This window comes from Trichechus manatus, unplaced genomic scaffold, assembly GCF_000243295.1.
Source record: "Trichechus manatus latirostris isolate Lorelei unplaced genomic scaffold, TriManLat1.0 scaffold00168, whole genome shotgun sequence".
In the NCBI taxonomy this organism is placed as follows: domain Eukaryota; kingdom Metazoa; phylum Chordata; class Mammalia; order Sirenia; family Trichechidae; genus Trichechus; species Trichechus manatus.
In genome coordinates, this window is record NW_004444104.1 from 2,337,098 (window position 1) to 2,358,068 (window position 20,971).

The 20,971-nt window shown below is 41.0% G+C and overlaps 1 pseudogene; it reads left to right on the forward strand.

The window, feature by feature from the left end:
* The window catches only part of LOC101349152 (potassium-transporting ATPase alpha chain 2-like), a 31,677-nt pseudogene extending 16,556 nt beyond the window's left edge, over window positions 1-15,121 (forward strand).
* Window positions 15,122-20,971: the final 5,850 nt, after the last annotated feature.

Here is a 20,971-nt window from a genome sequence, read left to right on the forward strand (position 1 = left end):
ATGGAATACTCCCAAACTCATTCTATGAAGCCAGCTTAACCCTGATACCAAAACCAGGTAAAGACGCCACGAAAAAAGTAAGTTACAGACCAATATGCCACATGAACATTAATGTAAAAATCCTCAACAAAATTCTAGCTAATAGAATTAAGCAACACCAAAACAATAATTCACTACGATCAAGTGGGTTATCTACCAGGTATGCAGAGATGGTTCAACATTAGAAAAACAATCAATGTAATCCATCACACAAAAAAAACAAAAGACAAGAACCACATGATATATCAATTGATGCAGAAAAGGCATTTGACAAAGTCCAGCACCTGTTCACGATAAAAACTCTCAGCAAAATAGGAATAGAAGGGAAATTCCTCAGCATAATTAAGGACATTTATACAAAGAGAACAGCCAACATCATCATCAATGGAGACAGACTGAAAGCATTCCCCTTGAGATCGGGAGCCAGACAAGGATGCCCTTTATCACCACTCTTATTCAACATTGTGCTGGAGGTCCTAGCCAAAGCACTTAGCTAGAAAAAGAAATAAAGGGCATGGAAATTGGTAAGGAGAAGTAAAAGTATCTCTATTTGCAGCTGATACGATCTTATACACAGAAAACCCCAAAGAATTCACAAGAAAACTACTGGAACTAATAGAAGATTTCAGCAAAGTTTCAGGATACAAGAAAAACATACAAAAATCAGCTGGATTCCTTTACACCAACAAAGAGAACCTTGAAGAGGAAATCACCAAATCAATACCATTTCCAATAGCCCCCAAGAAGATAAAATACTTAGGAATAAATCTAACGAGAGAAGTAAAAGATCTGTACAATGAAAACTACAAGACACTACTGCAAGAAACCAAAAGAGACCTGCCTAAGTGGAAAAACATACCTTGTTCATGGATAGGAAGGCTCAACATTGTGAAAATGTCAATTTTACCCAAAGAGATCTACAGATACAATGCAATCCCGATCCAAATTCCAACGGCATTTTTCAATGAGATGGAGAAACAAATCACCAACTTCATATGGAAAGGGAAGAGTCCCCAGATAAGTAAAGCATTACTGAAGAAGAAGAACAAAGTGGGAGGCCTCACACTACCTGATTTTAGAACCTATTATACTGCCACTATGGGCAAAACAGCCTGGTACTGGTACAACAACAGATACATAGACCAATGGAACAGAATTGAGAATCCAGACATAAATTCACCCATCTATGAGCAGCTGATTTTTGACAAAGGCCCAAAGTCCATTAATTGGGGAAAAGACAGTCTTTTTAACAAATGGTGCTGGCGTAACTGGATATTCATCTGCAAAAAAATGAAACAAGACCCCTACCTCACACCATGCACAAAAACTAAGTCAAAATGGATCAAAGACCTAAATATAAAATAGAATATGATAAAGATCATGGAAGAAAAAATAAGGACAATGCTAGCAGCCCTAATACATGGAATAAACAGAATATAAACCATAAGTAATAATGCTCAATCACCAGAAGAGAGACTAGGTAAATGGGAGCTCCTAAAAATCCAACACTTATGCTCATCAAAAGACTTCACCAAAGGAGTAAAAAGACAACCTAGAGACTGGGAAAAAATTTTTGGCTACGACAAATCTGATCAGCGTCTAATCTCTAAAATCTACAAGATGCTGCAAAACCTCAACAACAAAAAGATAAATAACCCAATTAAAAAAGGGCAAAGGACATGAACAGACACTTCACCAAAGAAGACATTCAGGTGGCTAACAGACACATGAGGAAATGCTCATGATCAGTAACCATTAAAGAAATGCAAATCAAAACTACAAGGAGATACCATCTCACCCCAACAAGGGTAGGATTAATCCAAAAAACACAAAATAATAAATGTTGGAGAGGTTGTGGAGAGACTGGAACACTTATACACTGTTGGTGGGAATGGGAATGTAAAATGGTACAACCACTTTGGAAATGATTTTGGCGCTTCCTTAAAAAGCTAGAAATAGAAGTACCATCTGATCCAGCAATCCCACTCCTTTGAATATATCCTAGAGAAATAAGAGCCGTCACACTAATAGATATATGCACACCCATCTTCAGTGTAGCACAGTTCACAATAGCAAAAAGATGGAATCAATCTAGATGTGCATCAATGGACAAACGGATAAGCAAATTATGGTATATTCACACAATGGAATACTATGCAACGATAAAGAACAACAATGAATCCGTGAAACATAACATGGAGGAATCTGGAAGGCATTATGCTGAGTGAATTTAGTCAGCTTCAAAAGGGCAAACATTGTATAAGACCACTATTATAAGAACTCAAGAAAAAGTTTAAACACAGAAGAAAACATTCTTTGATGGTTACAAGGGTGGGGAGCGAGCAGGGTATTCACTAGCTAGATAGTAGACAGAATTATCTCAGGTGGAGGAAAGGACAACACACACTAGAAGAAGTCAGCACAATTGGACTAAACCAAAGCTAAGAAGTTTCCTGAATATAACCAAACACTTGGAGGGACAGAGTAGCCGGGGCAGAGGTCTGGGGACCATGGTTTCAGGTGATGTCTAGGTCAATTGGCATAAAAAAGCTTATTAATAAAATATTCTGCATCCCAGTTTGGTGAGTGGTGTCTGGAGCCTTAAAAGCTAGCAAGCGGCCATGTAAGATGCATCAATTGGTCCCAACCCACCTGGAGCAAAGGAGAATGAAGAACACCAAAGACACAAGGAAAGTATTAGCCCAAGAGATAGAATGGGCTACATAAACCAGAGACTTCATCAGCCTGAGACCAGAAAAACTAGATGGTACATGGCTACCACCAATGACCGCCCTGACAGGAAACACAACAGAGAGTCCCTGACAGAGCAGGAGAAAAGTGGGGTGAGAACTCAAATTCTAGTAAAAAGACCAGACTTAATGGTTTGATTGAGACTGGAGGGACACCGGAAGACATGGCCCTCGGACTCACTGTTAGCCCAAAGCTAAAACCATTCCTGAGGCCCACTCTTCACACAAAGATTAAACTGGACTATGGAATGTAAAATGATATTTGTGAAGAGTGTGCTTCTTAGCTCAAGTAGATACGTGAGACTAAATGGGCAGCTCCTGTCCAGAGGTGACATGAGAAGGCAGAGAGGGTCAGGAGCTGGTTGAATGGACACAGGAAATCAGAGGTGGAAAGGAGGAGTGTGCTGTCACAGTATAGAGAGAGCAACTAGGGTCACATAACAATGTATGTATAAATTTTTGTATGAGATACTAACTTGAATTATAAACTTTCACTTAAAGCACAAAAAAAAAAAAAAAGCTTGTCCTTTATATCATTCATGATTAAGGCCAGTGTCTCTAGAACCTGATAGCCTAGGTTCAAATCCAAGTTCAACACCTACTAGTTGTGTGACCTTGAGCAAGTCAATTAACCTCTCCGTGCCTCAGTTTCCTCATTTGCAAAAAGGGATAATAATAGTACCCACTGCCTTAGGGTTGTTTTGAGTATTAAATGATTAGTGTCTGAAACACTTAGAACAGAGCCTGGCACACAGTACACACTATATAAGTGTCCACTATTAGTATTCCTACTTTTTACATTTTAAAACGCACTATATTTTAGAAAATGATGGTGCTGATGACATGGCAGGTGTTTTGCTTTGTTTATTTAGTATTTTTAACTTGTCCATAAAAAAGCTAGAATTGGTCGACATTCAATCACTTCAGGAGGTAGCATATGACCAGGTACCCATGGTACTGAAGGAAGAAGTCCAAGCTGCGCTGAAGACATTGGTGAAAAACAAGGCTCCAGGAATTGATGACATACCAATTGAGATGTTTCAACAAATGGATGCAGCATTGGAAGTGCTCACTCGTCTATGCCAAGAAGTTTGGAAGACAGCTACCTGGCCAAACAACTGGAAGAGATCTATATTTATGTCTAGTCCCAAGAAAGGTGAACCGACTGAATGTGGAAATTATTGAACAATATCATTAATACAACAGACAAGTAAAATTTTGCTGAAGATCATTCAAAAGTGGCTGCAGCAGTATATCAACAGGGAACTGCCAGAAATTCAAGCCAGATTCAGAAGAGGATGTGGAACCAGGAATGTCATTGCTGATGTCAGATGGATCCTGGCTGAAAGCAGATAATACCAGAAAGATGTTTACCTGTGTTTTATTGACTATGCAAAGGCATTTGACTGCATGGATCTTAACAAATTATGGATAACACTGCGAAGAATGGGAATTCCAGAACACTTAATTATGCTCATGAGGAACTTGTATATAGATCAAGAGGCAGTTGTTCAGACAGAACAAGGGGATACTGCATGGTTTAAAGTCAGGAATGGTGTGTGTTGGGGTTGTATCCTTTCACCATACTTACTCAATCTGTATGCTGAGCAAATAATCCAAGAAGCTGGACTCTTTGAAGAAGAATGGGGCATCAAGATTGGAGGAAGATGCATTAGCAGCTTGTATTATGGAGACGACACAATCTTGCTTGCTGAAAGTGAAGAGGACTTGAAGCACTTACTGATGAAGGTCAAAGACCACAGCCTTCGGTGTGGATTACGCATCAACATAAAGAAAACAAAAATCCTCACAACTGCACCAATAAGCAACATTATGATAAACGGAGAAAAGATTGAAGTTGTGAAGGATTTCATTTTACTTGGATCCACAATCAACAACCATGGAAGCAGCAATCAAGAAATCAAAAGACGAATTGCATTGGGCAAATTTGCTGCAAAAAGACTTCTTTAAAGTGTTAAAAACCAAAGATGTCGCTTTAAGGACTAAGGTGCGCCTGACCCAAGCCATGGTGTTTTCAATTGCCTCATATGCACCTGAAAGCTGGATAATGAATACGGAAGACCAGAGAAGAACTGACACCTTTGAATTGTGGTGTTGGTGAAGAATATTGAATATACCATGGACTGCCAAAGAGTGAACAAATCTGTATTGGAAGAAATACAACCAGAATGCCCCTTAGAAGCAAGGTTGGCGAGACTATGACTCACATACTTTGGACGTATTATCAGGAACGATCGGTCCCTGGAGAAGGACATCGTACTTAGTAAAGTAGAAGGTTTAGCGAAAGCAAGGAAGACTCTCAATGAGACAGATTGACACAGTGGCTGCAACAATGGGCTCAAGCAAGCATACCGATGCTTGTGAGGATGGTGCAAGACTGGGCAGTGTTTCGTTCTGTTGTACATAGGGTTGCTATGAGTCGAAACTGACTCGAGGGCACCTAACAACAACAACAAAGAAGCTGGCAACACTATGTTGGCCCTTGTCATGGACTGAATTATGTCCCCCAAAAAATGTGTGTATCAGTTTGGCTGGGCCATGATTCCCAGTATTGTGTGGTTGTCCTCCCTTTTGTGATTGTAATTTTATATTAAAGAGGATTAGGGTGGGATTGTAACACCCTTACTAAGGTCACATCCCTAAGCTAATCTAAAGGGAGTTCCCTGGGGTGTGGCCTGTACCACCTTTTATCTTACAAGAGATAAAAGGAAAGAGAAGCAAGTAGAGAGCTGAGGACCTCACACTACCAAGAAAGCAGTGCCAGGAGTAGAGGGCATCCTTTGGACCTGAGGTTCCTGCGCTGAGATGCTCCCAGACCAAAGGAAGACTGATGCATGACAGTGACCTTCCTCCAGAGCTAACAGAGAGAGAAAGCCTTCCCCTGGAGCTGACACCCTGAATTTGGACTTGTAACCTACTAGACTGTGAGAGAATAAATTTCTCTTTGTTAAAGACATCCACTTGTTGTATTGCTGTAGTAGCAGCACTAGATGAATAAGACAGCCTTCTACTTTTTTTTTCATTTTACTTATCTCTGATCCAACAGTCCAAGAACTACTGATTTTGAATCAACCGTTGGACCTAAAATAGTAGAATTTTTCTTTGTAATTGACTTATTTTTCTCCAAACACTCCAACTTCCTGAAATTTCTGTTGAGTGCTTGGAAGAGTACCTGGTATATAATATGGGCTATGTAAGGGTTGGAAACCCTGGTGGTATAGTGGTTAAGAGCTACAACTGCTAACCAAAAGGTCGGCAGTTCCAAACCACCAGGTGCTCCTTGGAAACTCTATGGGGCAGTTCTACTCTGTCCTATAGGCTATAGGGTCACTATGAGTCAGAATCGACTCGATGGCAACGAGTTTGGTTTTTTTTTTTTTATGTTAGCCATTTTATTCATTTGTTTATTTTCAAAATTTTTGTTTATCTTATTAGGTTAAATCTAGAAGTAGAATTGCTAGGTCAAATAGTATTCATGTTAAAATTGTGATACCTATTGCTTAACTGTCCTCCAGAAAGGTTGTGCATGAGAGTGTCCACCTCCTTACACTCCTGCCATTTTCTCTGACATCAAGGCAGCAAAGCTGGATCAATTCCGAGATGAAAAGGCACAGAGAGTTCCTGCTGACCTCGTGCCTGCCTGAGCTCAGAGCAGTTGTGTCTGAAAGAGTGCTGCTTACAACAGGGAGGTAGAGACAGGAGGTGAGATGTGGAGGCTCAGAGCCTCCACCCATCTCATGAGCATCTCAGAAGATCTCGTTCAAGGCCCAAGATTTCATGGACTGACAGTCATATTTGGCCTTCGTGGCCTTCTCTAAAGCAACAATTTTCTGTTTGAAAGACAAGCTCCACTTAGTTTGGTTTCAAACTCAAGGTGCCTCTCTGGGCTGGGCCAAGTCTAGATCTCTGCATATTGCTTGGTCACAAGACAAAGAATAGAACATGGCTGGGGATGTCATTATTCCTCTTTCTTCTTTACATTTCGAGGACAAGTAGTCCAACAAGAGTAAGGGATATTTTTCTCCTTCCTGTCACATTGGTATTTGTGATGGTTAAGATTGTGTGTCAACTTGGCTGGGCCATGATTCTCAGTGTTTGTATGTGATCACTCCCAAGATGGAATCTACTGTGAGTAGCCAATCAGTTGAGGGGGAGTTTCCTTGGAGGTGTGGCCTGCATCCGAATATAAGCAGACATTCTGGCTTTTTGCTTGCTCTGGATCCTGCAGCTGCCTCCTGTTCATCTGACGTCCAGTTCTTGGGACTTGAGCTATCAGCTTATCTGCCGATCTTGGGGTTCGTTGATCTTCACAGCCTGGTAGCAAGAGCCCTGCTCACTGACCTGCCATTCTTGGGTTCACCAGCCCCGCCAGCCCCAGCAGCTACGTGAATTGAGAGAAGCCTCTATCCTGATTCGTGGACTTGGGATGTTCCAGCTTCTACAATCACGTGAGCTGTTTCCTATATATAAATCTCTTTATATATGTATATTTATATGCTTTACTGGTTTTGCTTTTCTAAAGAACCCAGTCTAAGACAGTATTAAAAGGCCTTTACAGTTCAGACTCCTAGTAATGAAAATGGAATCAATAGTAAATAACATGCTGTGTCTAACATGCTCAATTATTTCCCTTCTCCCAGCTCTCCATCTATGAGACAGATGACCCCAATGACAAACGCTTCCTCATAGTGATGAAAGGGGCCCCTGAGAGGATCTGAGAAGTGCAGCACCATCATGATCAGCAGCCAAGAGCAGCCCCTGGACCAGAGCAGAGCCAAGGCATTCCACAGAGCATACATGGAGCTCAGAGGCCTGGGCAAGCACGTGTTGCTTTTGGAGCAGAACTCTTATCCATCGCCCAACAGATGCAAGGTTCTGACCGTTGGTTAGGGCACAAGATGAGGTAGGCATCTTTGAGTAGCAGAGTAGATATGACATCCACATGATTAATACTAAGAGGAATATGATAAACATAATGTTAAACATATAACAAAATGTATATGACAGCACAGACAAGGGTGGGATCACTTCCAATAGGAAAAATCAGGGGAGATTTTATGAAAGGATTTACATTTTAAACTGGGCCTTGAATGACCGATAACATTCTGAAGGGAGGTTGGGAAAAGTATTCAAGGAAGAGAGAAGAACATGAGCCAGAGCACAAAGGCAGGACTGCATAAGGAAAGGTAGGCAAGCTGAGCCAGTCTTCTAGTACTGAGTGTTGCAGGGGGGATGAGATAGCACGGTCATAGGAAATAGATGAGAAAGCTAGACTGAATGGGTGGGTGAGGAATTGGGGGGAGGGAGAAGGACTTGCAGTCAGTGGAGAGCTATTGAAGGCTTTGCATCAGGAGTGAGCTGATCAAAGTTTTGGTGTGTTTTTAAGAATAATTTTTGGCAGTAGCATGTTAGAGGTGTTGACAGGAAGAGGAGAGGCGTGGGTCTAAGTAGAGGTGGCTGCCCTCATTCAGGTAAAAGGGGATGGGAATTTGCTCCAAGGCAATGGGAATGTGAAGGAGGAGTCAGAGGCAAAAGGCTGATAGATTGGTAAGACTTAGCAGCTAATTAGAGGAGAAAAGTACATTTTTGAAAAAACATTTACGTGATTGGGAAAAAAAGTAATGCCAGTAACTGAGATAGGGAATGTTGGAAGGAAACTTAGAAATACAGTCATTGTGCAGGAGCCTACTCATGGTTATTTAAGGTGTTGGGAGACAACATGATCCATTGTGAGAATAACAGGCTGATCAAAGGACATCTTCTCAGAACAACAGAATGATAAATTTAACGTAACAGAAATTAATGGTTGCAGATAAGGGTCATTAAACATTAAAATTCTTGCCAATAGAGATGTTGGAGTCTGTGGAATGTGTGTTTTTAAAGGATGTTTCAATTTGTAAAGTAGATAAAATATATAAATGAGATGATAATGCTTTAGCATTCTCTAAATATTCCATAGGACTGGGTAATCTCCTTTTCAACACAGCTCTGGGAACCTCACATTTAACTCTCAAAGTCTGTACTTTATTGTAATTTATAAGGTAGTAAGCCATGCTAAGAATAAATTTAATTATATAAAAGCTAATGAGAAGATCCCAAGGTCTTAGAAGTCCCACCAGACACAGAAATCCCTTCTACCTCAACCTGTGAGACTCTGATGCCTTCAGAGAAATAAATAGTTCTACCTGATTCCTCATAGCCTTTCTCTCACGCTTGTCTTGATTAAAGTTTGAACTTCATACTATTCCCCTGATACCCCAACTTCTTCTCTGACTTTGTGCAGTAGCATATGCTGTTTTCTCTGCCTTCCCACCCCCAACCCTCCCTTCTTTTCCTGAAAAACATGTACTCCTCTCTCAGGATCCAGTTCAAATATTACCTCCTGGGTAAAATCTTTCCCGACTTCCCAGGTAGTTGTAGTGTAGCTATACTCAGTAGTACTGACTATGTTTTATTATAAGTTATTTCTCTGTCCACCTGTTTTGGGTTGAATTGTGTACCCCCAAAATGTGTGCCAACTTGGCTAGGCCACAGTTACCAGCATTGTGTGGTTATCCACCCACAATACTGGTTATCCATTTTGTGATCTGATGTGATTATCCTATGTGTTGTAAATACTAACCTCTATGATGTTAATCAGGCAGGATTAGAGGCAATTATGTTAATGAGGCAGGGCTCAATCTACAGGATTAAGTTGTTTCTTGAGTCAATCTCTTTTGAGACATAAAAAAGAGAATCAAGCAGAGAGGAGAGGGATCCCCTAACGCCAAGAAAGAAAAGCCAGGAGCAGAGCGCATTGTTTGGACCCAGGACCCCTGCCCTGAGAAACTCCTAGACACAGGGAAATATTGATGACAAGGACATTCCTGAATTCTAGGACCCAAAACAAATAAACAGGCAGGTTTTCCCCAACAATTTATTATGAAAATTTTCAAACAAACAGCAAAGTTCAAAATATTTTACAGTGGACACTCGTTTACCCATTACTTACATGTTACTATTAGTATTTTTCAAAAGGCAGTTTTTACCCTCCTTTTACTTGCTAAGTAAAGCATTGCCCAGGAAGTACCACTTCCTCACCCGTTCCTGTAATGAAAAGACTGCTTGGCTTTTTATTCCTATCATTATATGACACCAAGAAACAACTTAATTTTTGCCCATAAAACAAAATGAGAGTAAATGGGCATACCAGCCCAGGGGCAAGGACTAGAAGGCAGGAGGTGACAGGAAAGCTGGTAACAGGGAACCCAAGGTTGAGAAGGGGAGAGTGTTGATATGTCGTGGGGTTGGTAATCAATGTCACACAACAATGCGTGTACTAATTGTTTAATAAGAAGCTACTTTGTCCTGTAAACCTTCGTCTAAAGTAGAAAAATAAATAAATAAATAAGAAATGACTTAATTTTTGAGCCTCAGTTTACTGTCTTGAAATAGAGACTAAACTGTCCCCAATCTCATAACTACTGTTATCTCACTTATTAGGAGCTGAGGAAATTTGGTTCCATGTAATAAATCACAGTGGTTCAACACATGTACTGCCCAGAACTGTGCTCCAACTTCAGGTATGGACTGTGGCCTCATCTGGTCTCTCCTAGCCCTTCTAGGGATGCTAAACCTGCCATGGTGACTGGCATGGAGCTGAAGGACATGAGCCCAGAACAGCTAGACGAGCTCCTAGCCAACCACTCAGAAATTGTCTTTGCCCAGACATCCCTGCAGCAGAAGCTGATTATTGTGGAGGGCGGTCAGAGATTGGTGAGTGAATGGCTCCATAGCCAGAGGGCCCAGGGCCACTGTCATTGGGTGGAGAAATGCCAGAACAGAGTTGTGTCTTGGACCAGGACTATGGGGCATTTTGAAATCTCTCAAGATAAAGGTCTTTGCCAGTCATTGTCATTTCACCTCCTTGCCCTCTCACTGGGTTTATACTCCACTCTTCTGTCCTTAACCATGTAAGAAAGGAATGGTGCCAGACCCTTCCACACTACACGTTAAAGGAGGAACTCCAACTGGTTCTCTGTACTCCATCACTAGAGCTATGGGCTTCCAACAGCAAAACATTTGGGTACTGTGGTAGGTGTGGGTCTATAAGGATTTAAAAATATAAAAATATAACACATAGCCCCTATCCACTTTAACCCACCACACGCACTAGTTTTTATTATTTGCATACATCTAGTTTGCAGCTCATTATTGCTTCCTGGATTTCCTGTCTTTATATTTTCCCCCAAATAGGCCCTTAATTTCAGCTCCAGTAGTCCTCCTAGCCTTAAGATGAAATTGAGACTATGTTGTTCTTGCCAAACCTGTGGCCCCTTGGATCTGTGCCACTACATTCTCTCACCACATCCCCCAGAGGCTGCAGTGGTTGCTGTGACAGGGGATGGAGTTAATGACTCTCCAGCTCTGAAGAAGGCAGATGTTGGAATTGCCATGGGCATAGCAGGTTCTGATGCAGCCAAAAATGCAGCTGACATGGTCTTACTGGATGACAACTTTGCATCCATAGTCACAGGGGTGGAAGAAGGTAAACGAGGTCGCCAGTGATTTCACCAAGAGCTGGGGTCACCTAGGGGACTGAAAGCAAGTCCTATAAGAAGAAACGTTTTTTGCCTAGGTTGCCTGATCTTTGACAACCTAAAGAAAAGTATTGCTTACACCTTGAGCAAGAACATGTTTCTCCTTTGCTCCTAGTTGATCTACATCGTTGTTGGGCTCCCCTTTCCTATTGGTACCATTGCCACCTGTTTCACAGACTTGGGCACAGACGTTGTAAGTAGCACTAAAGGGAACAGTGGTCTGTAGACTTTTAAAAACAAGGAGATGAACTGAATCAGTACTTCTCAGACTTCAGTGCCATGAGGCCTGAAATTCTGTGTTTATAACAAGTGGCCCACCAACCACTTCGCTCCATATAGGAATTTTTCAAGACATGAGTTCTTCACCCTCCAAAAAAAATATGCCGTTGGTCATTTCAGCCCGTGCCTCCCTTTTCTTCTGGGAAGATGAAGCTGTCACCAAAATAGTCCCTGCAATGCTGGGGCCCAGTGGCTAAAGTGAGACCATCACAGCCATCCCTTTTTAAGTAAAAGACTCTGTGATTTGGAAGCCCTTCACCTAAACACAGTAAGAAGTTGTTGTTGTTGTTGCTAGTTGCTGTCAAGTCAATTCTAACTCGTGGTGACCCCAGTAGAACTGTGCTCCACAGGGTTTTCAAGGCTGTGGTCTTTTGGAAGCAGATCATCAGGCCTGATGTCTGAGGCACCTCTGGGTGATTTCTAACTGCCAACCTTTTGTCTACAGTAAGAAGTAGCAGTAATTAAACCTCTGTAAGGTTTAATTGTCTGAGAAGCTCCTTGACCAGGGGAAGATTGATGACAAGGACTTTCCTCCAGAGCCGACAGAGAGAGAAAGCCTTCCCCTGGAGCTGATGCCTTGAATTTGGGCTTTTAGCCCACTAGACTGTGAGAGAATAAACTTCTCTTTGTTAAAGCCACCCACTTGTGGTATTTCTGTTATAGAAGCACTAGATGACTAAGACAACTAGTATGTTTAGAACTGCTAAAACATGATGATAATAAAAAGCAGATTGATCTTTTAAACTGGCTGTTTTTAAATTCTGTACAGACAATGAACCCTGCACCCATAGATGGCTGCCCCATATCTCTCCCCACCACCACCTCTCACCAATCCTACCCACCTACTGCTATGCCACGGTTGTTATCAGAATTCTATAGGTAGACTGTGTTTCAAGGTTAGGATTCAAAGGCTTTCTCCCCTCTCTAGATTCCTTCCATTGCCTTGGCTTATGAGAAAGCTGAAAGTGACATAATGAACAGAAACCCTCATCACAAGAAGGACAGACTAGTGAGCAAGCCACTCGCCCTCTACTCTTTCCTGCACATTGGTATGATAAGGGCATCTCTTACCTGCCACGCAAGGGTCCACCCCAGAGAATTCGTTTGAGAGAGGTCACAAGTGTGTTTTCTCGTTTGGAGTGGGGTTGGGATGACGGGAGGGTCTGAGGAAAATTATAAAACCTTACCTCTTATCTCTTTTATTCATTTAGGCTTAATGCAATCCCTGGGAGCTTTTTTTGTTTATTTCACCGTTTACACACAGGCAGGGTTTATACCTAGCACTCTCATTGACCTCTCGGTAGAATGGGAAAAGGATGATGTGAATGACTTGGAAGACAGCTATGGACAAGAATGGGTAAGGGAGGTATCTTAGGCTGATTCTCTAGAAAAGCAAAACCAGTAAAATGTATAAATATATATAGAGAGAGATTTATATCAAGGAAATGGCTCACATGATTGTAGAAGCTGGAACATCCCAAGTCTGTAGGTCAGGATAGAGGCCTCTCCTAATTCACATAGCTGCAAGGGCTGGTGAACCTAAAGTCAGCAGGTCAGATAGCAGGGTTCTGGCTCATAGGCTGCAAAAATCAACGAATCCCAAGATTGGCAGACAAGATGGCAGGTAAGCTGCTAGCTCAAGTCCCAAGAACCAGAGGTCAGAGGAACAGGAACCAGCTGCAGGATCCAAAGCAAGCAAAAGCCCCCGAGCCTTGCCAGACACTTACGTTTGATGCACGCCATACCCCCGAAGAAACTCGCTTTCAACTGACTGGCCACTTATAACAGATTCCATCATGGAGGTAATCACATTATATCAAATCTCATCATGGAAGTGATCACATCATTATATGACTGCCAAACTACATCATAACTGCCAAACCACTGAGAATCATGCCCCAGCTAGTTGACACACAACCTTAGTGATCACAGGAGGAGAAAGCTCTTCCCTGAGCATCCTACTGGTTCTCCCCTCCTGTCACTGTCTTGCCCTTGATGCTGAAACTTCATTTTCCTGAAGTGCTTAGTGAGACAGAGAGGGTGAAACTTCTCTCAGTTATTAGGGCTTGGGGACACATTGTTTGGCCTTTGCCAGGACTCAGCCTTGTCTCTCAAATTAGATCCCTGGAGCTAACTTTGTTACATTAGTTTTGCAATCGGTATGGGAGAGTAACCAGTCGACAACACCCACCATTGGACCAAATAAATTAAATTAGCATTCTTTCCCTGCTCACCAGGTTAAGGGGAAACAAATGTTTCATTCCAAAGGCAAGGATATGATCTGCTCTCAGTCGTGGTGAGGTGGGAAAGGGACTAAAGCTTTATAGAACTGCGTTGAAATTGCTCTAAAGTTTTTCTTCGTGAGTCTCACGGTCTCCTCTGCCTCTGCTCCCTGGCAGATGAGGTGCCAAAGGCAGTACCTAGAGTGGACAGGCTACACAGCTTTCTTTGTTGCCATTGTGGTCCAGCAAATAGTAAATCAATCGTCAGGAAAACCCAGAGAAACTCCATTTTCCAGCAAGGTCTCTTCAGGTATTGACAGTGTCTGATCTCATCACTTGACTCTGGGCCTGCAAGGCCAAAGGTCAAGAGGTCTGTTGATTCCAACGGCCCAACTCTGGCCTTGCCTTCGATGCACAAGGCATTAACTCTGCTGGCTGGCATCAGTCTATTGGGTGGCAGCATCACAGTCCCATGTGAATTCAGAATCTGCTTCCTTTCATATGTCTTGCAGCAATAAAATCATCTGGGAGGTTTGCCTCACAGATCATCATAGTGTTAATCCTCTCCTCTGACCTTGGGAGTGTCACAGCCCTGAACTTCACTGTGCTCCGCTGAGTTCACCTTACAGTGGTGGTGGGAAGGAAAGAACTCATCCTCATTCTGAGATATCACAAAGTAAATCAACATTAGGATTTTAGAGTTTTTTTTCCCCTCCCCAAGTCTTTCAAAAGTGAGCAAAATGAGCCAGTTAATCAGAGACTTTGACCTGTCAGTTTTCCCAGAAGAAGAACTGGTTTTCCAAATTTTACTACCCCATCTCTATTGTCATCCAATAGGCAAATGTTGCTTCTTACCGTCACAGTCCAGGTTAAATAAAAAGCTTTTCACATTTATATTGCGTGACCCAATGAATTTGTTGTTTCCAGTAAGGCAGGGAAAACGAACAAGAAACCCTTTGCTTATTGGTTGAGGTTGGGCCTTTCCTTAGGGCGCATTGGGACTCTCCTTCCTCCCTTCTGCTTCCAGGGCTCAGTACTGGTTTGTGACTGTGCCATATGCTATTCTGATTTGGGTATACGATGAGGTGGAAAAACTTTTCATCAGGCTTTATCCTGGAGGTAAGTAGTAATATGTTTTGTGAGACTTTGTTTACCAACTTCAACAGACTTGATTTCTAATTAACTTTTTTCTACCTCTCGAGGTTGGTGGGATAAGACCATGTATTATTAAGGCCATCTTATAGTGCTGATACATTACGGGGATTGCAACCATCATCACAGAACAATTTGTGTATGAATTATTGAATAGGAAACTAATTTGCTGTGTAAACTTTTACCAACAGCACAATAAAATGTTAAAAAGAAAAAAAAGACCATCATATTTCCCAAGTCTCCCAACTGCACATTGATGATGTTCATCTTTTGGCCACTAGCTGGAAGACCTCTTGCACAATGGGGACACCATCAAAATTCATACAAGAGAAAGAAGAAAACCGTGTGAAAGATATTCACCTGATGTTTTGTACTTTTATTAAAGCTGAGATTCAACTGTGTATATGATTTTTATCTATCTCGTTGTTTTAAAATATGTGTATTTCGAGGTAAATAAAAATAAAAAAAAACAGTTGCCGTTGAGTTGATTCCAACTCATAGTGACCCTATAGGACACAGTAGAATCTCGAGGTAATTTAGGGAAGAGGACATGTTTACATGTACATAAATTTCAAGTCTTGTGTAAACCCAAATATCTGCTGGGGTCTCGCTGCTCCTTAAGCTCTAGATAGGATTGCTCAAACCTCCATTCCACACTCTGTTGAAGGTCTAACAACCTCCCTAAAGATTTCTGTAATTCCTGGGGAACTTAGATTTTCATGGCCACCTTACTCAAAAAAAGGTAATTCGGTTGAAGGTTTGCAGGAGATGAAAGTGGCAGCAGGTTTACATCATAGCAACATGGACAACCTCAAGTTTGACTCTAAGACGTCCTTCTCAAAAGTCCTCAGCCATCTTGCCATGACACAGTTTTCCTGGCCACATCAGCCCTCATCCCAACTTCTCGCCATCTCACCAGTCCTTTTAGGGTCTACTTCCTCCCATCTTACCTTCCCTCTCCCCACTCAACTCCAAATTGCCCTTCCCCTTGCTTCTAAACCTCTAATTTAGCTTTCTCCAATTCCTTCAAAACTGAGCTCCATTTTGCATATCCTAACTCAAACTGCTCAGCTGATCCCAAGGGCCTTTCATTTACCAAGATTCTACTTCAGTAGAAAGCCATTGTGATTTAAAAAGGAATATTTCTTGTAAAACAGCTGCAAAGCACTCTCCAGCACCAATTTTATGTCAATCCAATCATGTTTCATGTTTTCACTTAGGTTTATTCATGTGTGACATGTCCATCCATGTTGACATGCCCAGAGAGTTCTCATTTTTAAGTAGAAGATGTTTTAAAAAACCAAGTCTAATTGTGGTGTTCTAATTAGAGTTTTTCTAGAATGCACAGCATAAAAAATAAAATAAAAAAAACAGTTGCCATCAAGTCAATTCCGACTCATAGTGACCCTATAGGACAGAGTAGAACTACCCCATGGGGTTTCCAAGGAGTGGCTGATGGATTCAAACCACTGACCTTTTGGTTAGCAGCCAAGCTCTTAACCACTGCACCACCAGGGCTCCTGCATAGCATAGGACACACAAAAAAATGAGACATTATTTAAAATTTTTTTTTTAACCTCTTCCGGTCATCTTATTTATCTATGGAAGGTCAGAAAATGTAGGATTTACCTTTTGAACTCTCCCCTCACCAGTATTCCTGCCTCTGTATGCTATGCCTTCTGATGTGCCTGCATTTCTGAATCAGGGTTTCTATGGCAGAGATACATCTTCAGTAAACAACATTCTAGGGAAAGTAATTTTCACAGCCTTTCCATCTATTGCATATTCAATACAAATCTGATCTGACAGAACCTGAAAATTATATTAGGTTAAATATTTTTCCATTCAAATGGCCCACCCCATCACCTTTTCTCCATCACAGTGATTAAGTCATATGCTCTGCTGGTGGCTCCAACTTGGTATCTCTGAAAAAACAAAAGAAAGATTTAGAGCCATAATTCTCTGCTGAAATTTTCTTAGGGGTCACATTTAGGAGCATGAAATAGGTAAGAGGACCGTTACTGTAACTTTATGGAAATAAATTATAATGTACACTGCGTATTATCTGTGTGTATTTAAGTTAAAATAATGTTGCTGTCCTTGGGGTTTTTAATCTCTATTTCCAGCCACAATTATCATTGGACTAATCTCACATCAGTAGTTCCAGTGAGCTGGAAACATTTTCTAGGCCATAGTTTGCACAGCATGGTGATTACCTTCTCATTCCAGTCTTGACAAGGGCCTATCCTTTCTGGATTTCTTTTTCCTCCTAAGCAGTCAAAGTGCTCTTAGCTGTGGTGGTCTGCAGCTCTTTGTCCTGCCAGAGCCGGCAGGAGAGGGCTATAAACAGAGCATACTGCTTTAGAATTTAACTTACTCTTGCAAAGAGTTGACACTCAAATAATGAACAAATAAGTAATTGAAGGAATCCCAGAAATGAGACTTTCTGATCAAGTAGCTTTATTAAGTTGTAGACAGGAAAGTTAATGAAGTCCCATAATAGGGTTTTTTTTTTTTTCTTTTTCTTTTTTAGGGGACTTCTTAATTGAATCACCAAGTCCAAGATACTTTTTTTTTTTAAATTTTATTTTGAATTAGGTGAAAGTTTACAGCACAAATTAGTTTCTTTTTTTTTGGTCAAGAATTTCATTTTATTTGGATTCACAATCAACACCCATGGAAGCAGCAATCAAGAAATCAGAGGACGTATTGCATTGGGCAATTCTGCTGCAAATGACCTCTTTAGAATGTTAAAAAGCAAAGATGTCACTTTGAGGACTAAGATGCCTTTGACCCAAGGCATGGTATTTTCATTTTTTTTTTTAAATTTTTTATTTTTTTTTTTAATTGTACTTCAGGTGAAGGTTTACAGAACAAGTATTTTCTCATTAAACAGTAGTACACATATTGTTTTATGACATTGGTTAACAACCCCACGACATGTCAACCCTCTCCCTTCTCGATCTTTTATTTTTGGTGAAAATATACATAGCCAAAAATACACCATTTCAAAAATTTCCACATGTACAGTTCAGTGACATCGACTATGCTCTTCCAATTGTGCTACTATTCTCACTTTAGATGAAGGTTTACAGAACAAAATAGTTTCTCATTTAACAGCACACATGTTGCCCTATGACAATGGTTAACAACCCCACAACACATCAACACTATCCTTACTCAACCTTGGGTTCCCTATCACCAGCTTTCCTGTCCCCTTCTGCCTTCTAGTCCTTGTCCCTGGACTGCTGTGCCTCATTAGTCCCATTTTGTTTTATGGGGCTGTCCAATCCCCGGCTGAACAGTGAACCTCAGAAGTGACTTCACCACTGAGCTAAAAGGGTGTCTGGGGGCCATACTCTCGGGGTTTCTCCAGTCTGGTTTTAGGCCAGTAAATCTGGTCTTTTTACAAATTAGTTTCTTATTCAAAAATTTATACACAAATTGTTTTGTGACATTGGTTGCAATCCTCAAAATATGTCAGCACTCTCCCTGTGTCCCTTTACACCCTGGGTTCCCTGTGTCCATTCGTCCAGTTTTCCTGTTCCTTCCTGCCTTCTCATCTTTGCTTTTGGGCAGGTATTGACCATTTGGTCTCATATGCTTGATTGAACTAAGAAACATGTTCCTCATTTGTGTTGTTTGTTTTATAGGCCTGCCTAATCTTTGATTGAAAGGTGGACTTGGGGAGTGGCTTCAGTTCTGAGCTAGCAGGGTGTCTGGGGTCTATAGTCTTGGGGGTTCCTCCAGTCTCTGTCAGACCAATAAGTTAGGTCTTTTTTAGTGAATTTGAATTTTATTCTATGTTTTTCTCCCGCTCTATCTGGGACCCTCTGTTGTGATCCTTATCAGAACGGTTGGTGCTGGTAACCAGACACTATCCAGTTCTTCTGGACTCAGGCTGGTGGAGACTGTGGTTCATGTGGTCCATTACTCCTTTGGTCTAATATTCTCCTTGCGTCTTTCATTTTCTTCATTCTCTTTTGCTCTGAACTTGCTGGAACCAACAGATGTATTTTAGATGGCTGCTCACAAGCTTTTAAGATCCCATACACTACTTATCAAGGTAGGATGTAGAACATTTTCTTTATAAACTATGTTATGCCAATTGACCTAGATGTCCCCCGAGACCATTGTCTCCTTCCCTCGGTCCTGGTTACTCAGACCCTCAAGGTGTTTGGATATATATATTAAACTTCTAAATACACACAAGCCACAAGAGTATGACAAACTGAAAGACGTGTGCTGTTGCTGTGATGCTGGAAGCTATGCCACCAGTATTTCAAACACCAGCAGGGTCACCCATTTTAGGAGGGTTTCAGTAGATCTTCCAGACTAAGGCAGACTAGGAAGAAGAACCTGACGGTCTACTTCTAAAAAAATTGGCCACTGAAAGCCTTATGAATGGCAGTGGAACATTGTCTGATATAGTGCCAGAAGATGAGCCCATCAGGTTGGAAGGCACTCAAAATATGACAGGAGAAGAGCTGCCTCTGCAAAGTAGTCAACTTTAGTGATGTGGATGGAGTTAAGCTTCTGGGACCTTCATTTGATGAAGTGGCATGACTCAAAATGAGAAAAAACAGCTGTAAACATCTATTAATAATTGGAACATGGAATGTACAAAGTATGAATCTAGGAAAATTGGAAGTTGTAAAAAATGAAATAGAATGTATAAAGATCGATATCCTAGGCATTAGTACATTGAAATAGACTGGTATTGGCCATTTTGAATCAGGTGGTCTACTATGCCAGGAATGACAAATTGAAGAGGAATGGTGTCACATTCATCATCAAAAAGAACATTTCAAGATTTATCCTAAAGTACAACACAGTTAGTGATAGGATAATAACCATAGACCTACGAGGAAGACTAGTTAATAACTACTATTATTCAAATTTATGCATCAGCCACCAATGCCAGAGGTGAAGAAATTGAAGATTTTTACCAAATTTGCAGTCAGAAATTGATCAAACATGCAATCAAGATGCATTGGAAATTACTGGTAATTGGAATGTGAAAGGTGGAAACAAAGAAGAGGGATCAGTAGTTGGAAAATACAGCTTTGGTCATAAAAATGACGGCAGAAATCGCAGGATAGAATTTTGCAAAACCAACAACTTATTCATTGCAAATACCATTTTTAACCAACATGAACAGTGACTATACACATGGACCTCCCTAGATGGGAAACACAGGAATCAAATCGACTACATTTGCAGAAAGAGACAATGGAAAATCTCAATGTCACCAGTCAGAACAATGCCAGGGGCTGACTGCAGAACAGACCATCAACTGATCATATACAAGTTCAAGTTGAAGGGGAAGAAGATTAAAACAAGTTCGCAAGAGACAAAATACAAACTTGAGTATATCCACCAGAATTTGGAGACCATCTCAGGAAAACATTTGATGCATTGAACAGTAATGACCAGAGACCAAATAAGTTGTGGAATGACATCAGGGACATCATACGTGAAGAAAGGAAAGGTCACTAAAAAGACAGGAAAGAAAAAAAAAGATCAAAATGGATGTCAAAAGGGACTCTGAAACTTGCTCGTGAATGTAGAGTAGCTAAAGCAAATGGAATAAATGATGAAGTAAAAGATCTGAACAGATTTCAAAGGGCAGCTCAAGAAGACAAAGTAAAGTATTACAATGAAATGTGCAAAGACCTGGAGTTAGAACCAAAAGAAAGGAACACACTCAGCATTTCTCCAACTGAAAGAACTGAAGTAAAAATTCAAGCCTCGATTTGCAATATTGAAGGATTCTACAGGGAAAATATTGAACAACCCAGGAAGCATCAAAAGCAGATGGAAGAAATACACAGTTACTGTACCAAAAAGAATTGGTCGACATGCAACCATTTCATAAAGTAGCACATGATCAAGAACCAATGTTATTGGAGGAAGAATCCAAGCTGCA